Genomic DNA, 5,328 nt, shown 5'->3' with positions numbered 1-5,328 from the left:
CTGGAGCCACCTCAACTCCTGCCGTCTCCACTGTAGTGACCTCCACAGAACCCACCACCACCTCAGCAGAGTCCTCCACTCCCTTCTCCACCCCTGGAGCCACCTCAACTCCTGTCACCTCTATACAACTGACCTCCACAGAAGCCCCCACCACCTCAGGACATTCCTCCACGTCCTTCTTGACCACTGGAGCCACCTCAACTCCTGTCACCTCTATACAACTGACCTCCACAGAAGCTCCCACCACTTCAGCAGAGTCCTCCACTTCCATCTCCACCACTGAGGCCACCACCACTGGTGTCACCTCCACAGAGGTAACCACCACAGAAGCCCCCACCACCTCAGGACATCACTCTACATCGTTCTCCACCACTGGAGCCACCTCAACTCCTGTCACCTCTATACAACTGACCTCCACAGAAGCCCCCACCACTTCAGCAGAGTCCTCCACTTCCATCTACACCCCTGAGGCCACCACCACTGGTGTCACCTCCACAGAGGTAACCCCCACAGAAGCCCCCACCCCCTCAGGACATCCCTCTACATCGTTCTCCACCGCTGGAGCCACCTCAACTCCTGTCACCTCTATACAACTGACCTCCACAGAAGCCCCCACCACTTCAGCAGAGTCCTCCACTTCCATCTACACCCCTGAGGCCACCACCACTGGTGTCACCTCCACAGAGGTAACCCCCACAGAAGCCCCCACCCCCTCAGGACATCCCTCTACATCGTTCTCCACCGCTGGAGCCACCTCAACTCCTGTCACCTCTATACAACTGACCTCCACAGAAGCCCCCACCACTTCAGCAGAGTCCTCCACTTCCATCTACACCCCTGAGGCCACCACCACTGGTGTCACCTCCACAGAGGTAACCCCCACAGAAGCCCCCACCCCCTCAGGACATCCCTCTACATCGTTCTCCACCGCTGGAGCCACCTCAACTCCTGTCATCTCCACAGAGGGGACCTCCACAGCACCTACCACCACTTCAGCAGAGTCCTCCACTTCCATCTCCACCACTGAAGCCACCTCCACTGCTTCCACATCCACAGAGGTGACCACCACAGAATCCCCCACCACCTCAGGACATTCCTCCACCACCTTCTTGACCACTGGAGCCACCTCCACTGGTATGACCGCCACAGAACCCACCACCACCACAGGACTCTCCTCCACTGCTCTCCCCACCACTGAGGCCACCTCCACTGATCTCACCTCAACAGAGATGTCCTCCACGACAGCCCCAACTACCTCTGGACTCTCCTCCAGCACCTTCACTACAGAAGCCACCTCCATCACTGTCACCTCCACAGAATCCCCCATCACCTCAGAACATTCCTCCACAACTTTCTTGACCACTGGAGCCACCTCAACTCCTCTCATCTCCACTGGTATGACCTCCACAGAACCCACCACCACCTCAGGACTCGCCTCCACTTCTCTCCCCACCACTGAGGCCACCTCCACTGGTGTCACCTCAACAGAGATGACCACCACGACAGCCCCCACCACCTCAGAACATTCCTCCACCACCTTCCCCACCACTGGAGCCACCTCAACTCCTGTCATCTCCACAGAGGGGACCTCCACAGAAGCCACTACCACCTCTGCAGAGTCCTCCACCCCCTTCTCCACCACGGGAGCCACCTCCACTATTTCTACCTCCACCGAGGTGACCTCCACAGCAGCCCCCACCACCTCAGAACATTCCTCCACATCGTTCTGGACCACTGGAGCCACCTCAACTCCTGTCATCTCCACAGAGGGGACCTCCACAGAAGCCCCCACCACCTCAGAACAGTCCTCCACATCCTTCTCCACCACTGGAGCCTTCTCAACTCCGCTCATCTCCACAGGTATGACCTCCACAGAACCCACCACCGCCTCAGGACCCTCCTCCACTGCCCTCCCCACTACTGAGGCCACCCCCACTGGTGTCACCTCAGCAGAGATGACCTCCACAACAGCTCCAACTACCTCAGGACTCTCCACCACCTTCACCACTGAAGCCACCTCCATTACTGTCACCTCCACAGAAGCCCCCACCACCTCAGGACATTCATCCACTTCCTTCTCCACCACTGAAGACACCTCCATTGGTATGACCTCCACGGCAGCTCCCACCACCTCAGGAGTCTTCTCCACGTCCTTCCCCACCACTGGAGCCACCTCAACTACTGTCATCTCCACTGGTATGACCTCCACGGCAGCTCCCACCACCTCAGGACTCTCCTCCACTGCTCTCCCCCCCACTGAGGCCACCTCCACTGGTCTCACCTCAACAGAGATGACCTCCATGACAGCCCCCACCACCTCAGGAGTCTCCTCCACATCCTTCTTGACCACTGGAGCCACCTCAACTACTGTCATCTCCACTGGTATGACCTCCTCACAACCCACCACCACCTCAGCAGAGTCCTCCACTTCCATCTCCACCACTGAAGCCACCTCCATCACTGTCTCCTCCACAGCGGTAACCACCACACAATCCCCAACCACCTCAGGACATTCCTCCACGTCCTTCCTGACCACTGGAGCCACCTCAACTCCTGTCATCTCCACCGAGGGGACCTCCACTGACCCCACCACCATCTCAGCAGAGCCCTCCACTTCCTTCTCCACCACTGAAGCCACCTCCATCACTGTCTCCTCCACAGCGGTAACCACCACACAATCCCCAACCACCTCAGGACATTCCTCCACGTCCTTCCTGACCACTGGAGCCACCTCAACTCCTGTCATCTCCACCGAGGGGACCTCCACTGAACCCACCACCATCTCAGCAGAGCCCTCCACTTCCTTCTCCACCACTGAAGCCACCTCTATCACTGTCACCTCCACAGAGGTAACCACCACAGAATCCCCAACCACCTCAGGACATTCCTCCACCACCTTCTTGACCACTGGAGCCACCTCCACTGGTATGACCTCCACAGAACCCACCACCACCTCAAGACTCTCCTCCACTGCTCTCCCCACCACTGAGGCCACCTCCACTGGTCTCACCTCAGCAGAGATGACCTCCACGGCAGCCCCAACTACTTCAGGACTCTCCTCCACTTCCTTCTCCACCACTGAGGCCACCTCCATCACTGTCACTTCCACAGAGGTGACCACCACAGCAGCCCCCACCACCTCAGGACATTCCTCCACGTCCTTCCTGACCACTGGAGCCACCTCAACTCCTGTCATCTCCACCGAGGGGACCTCCACAGAACCCACCACCACCTCAGCAGAGTCCTCCACATCCTTCTCCACCACGGGAGCCACCTCCACTGGTCTCACCTCAACAGAGATGACCACCACAGCAGCCCAAACTACCTCAGAACTCTCCTCCACCACCTTCACCACTGAAGCCACCTCCATCACTGTCACCTCCACCACCTCCACTGGTATGACCTCCACAGAACCCACCACCACCTCAGCAGCGTCCTCTACATCCTTCTCCACCACGGGAGCCACCTCCTCTGGTCTCACCTCAACAGAGATGACCACCACAGCAGCCCACACTACCTCAGGACTTTCCTCCACCACCTTCACCACGCCACCTCAACTCCTGTCATCTCCACAGAGGGGACCTCCACAGAACCCACCACCTCAGCAGAGTCCTCCACTTCCTCCACCACCTTCCCCACTGAAGCCACCTCCATCACTGTCACCTCCACCACCTCCACTGGTATGACCTCCACGGCAGCCCCCACCACCTCAGGAGTCTCTTCCACTTCCTTCCCTACCACTGGAGCCACCTCAACTCCTGTCATCTCCACAGAGGGGACCTCCACAGAACCCACCACCTCAGCAGAGTCCTCCACTTCCTTCTCCACCACTGGAGCCACCTCAACTCCTGTCACCTCCACAGAGGGGACCTCCACAGAAGCCACCACCACCTCGGCACAGTCCTCCACTTCCTTCTCCACCACTGGAGCCACCTCCACTGCTTCTCTCTCCACCAAGGTGACCCCCACGGCAGCCCCCACCACCTCAGGACATTCCTCCACATCCTTCTGGACCACTGGAGTCACCTCCACTGATGTCACCTCAATGGAGGTGACCTCCATGACAGTCTCAACCACCTCAGGACTTTCCACCACTGCCCACCCCACCACTGGAGCCACCTCAACTCCTGTCACCTCCACAGAGGGGACCTCCACAGAAGCCACCACCACCTCGGCACAGTCCTCCACTTCCTTCTCCACCACTGGAGCCACCTCCACTGCTTCTCTCTCCACCGAGGTGACCTCCACGGCAGCCCCCACCACCTCAGGACATTCCTCCACATCCTTCTGGACCACTGGAGTCACCTCCACTGATGTCACCTCAATGGAGGTGACCTCCACGACTGTCTCAACCACCTCAGGGCTCTCCTCCACTTCCCTCCCCACCACTGGAGCCACCTCAATTCCTGTCATCTCTACGGAAGTGACCGCCACAGAAGCCACCACCACCTCAGCAGAGTCCTCCACTTCCATCTCCACCACTGGAGCCACCTCCACTGGTCTCACCTCAACAGAGATGACCACCACAGCAGCCCAAACTACCTCAGGACTTTCCTCCACCACCTTCACCACTGAAGCCACCTCCATCACTGTCACCTCCACCTCCACAGAAGCCCCCACCACTTCAGCAGAGTCCTACACTTCCATCTCCACCACTGGAGCCAACCTCCACTGGTCTCACCTCAACAGAGATGACCTCCACGACAGCCCCCACCAGCTCAGATTCCTCAACTGTCTCCTCCACCACTGATGCCACCTCTACAGCACTCACCAGCACCCAAGAGATCTCCACAGAAGCCTCGACAACCACCCAAGAGATCTCCACAACACCCACCATCTCCACAGCACCCACTACCTCCACTACATCTTCTGCCACCCATGGGACCTCCACAACACCCACCATCACCCAAGAGACCTCCACAACACCCAACACCTCCACATCATCTTCTGCCACCCATGGGACCTCCACAACACCCACCATCACCCAAGAGACCTCCACAACACCCACCATCTCCACAGTGTTTTCTACCACCCAAGAGACCTCCACATCATCTTCTGCCACCCATGGGACCTCCACAGCACCCACCATCACCCAAGAGACGTCCACAACACCCACTATCACCCACGTGATCTCCACAACACCCACCCTCTCCACAGTGTCTTCTACCACCCAAGGGACCTCCACAACACCCACCACCACTCAAGAGACCTCCACAGCACCCACCACCTCCACAGCACCTTCTACCACCCAGGAGATCACCACAGCACCCAACACCACTCAAGAGACCTCCACAGCACCCACCACCTCCACAGCTCCTTCTACCACCC

The sequence above is a fragment of the Calidris pugnax genome, unplaced genomic scaffold, assembly GCF_001431845.1.
Source record: "Calidris pugnax isolate Ruff unplaced genomic scaffold, ASM143184v1 scaffold322, whole genome shotgun sequence".
NCBI classification, from domain to species: Eukaryota; Metazoa; Chordata; class Aves; order Charadriiformes; family Scolopacidae; genus Calidris; species Calidris pugnax.
Note: the sequence above shows the minus strand (reverse complement) of the source record.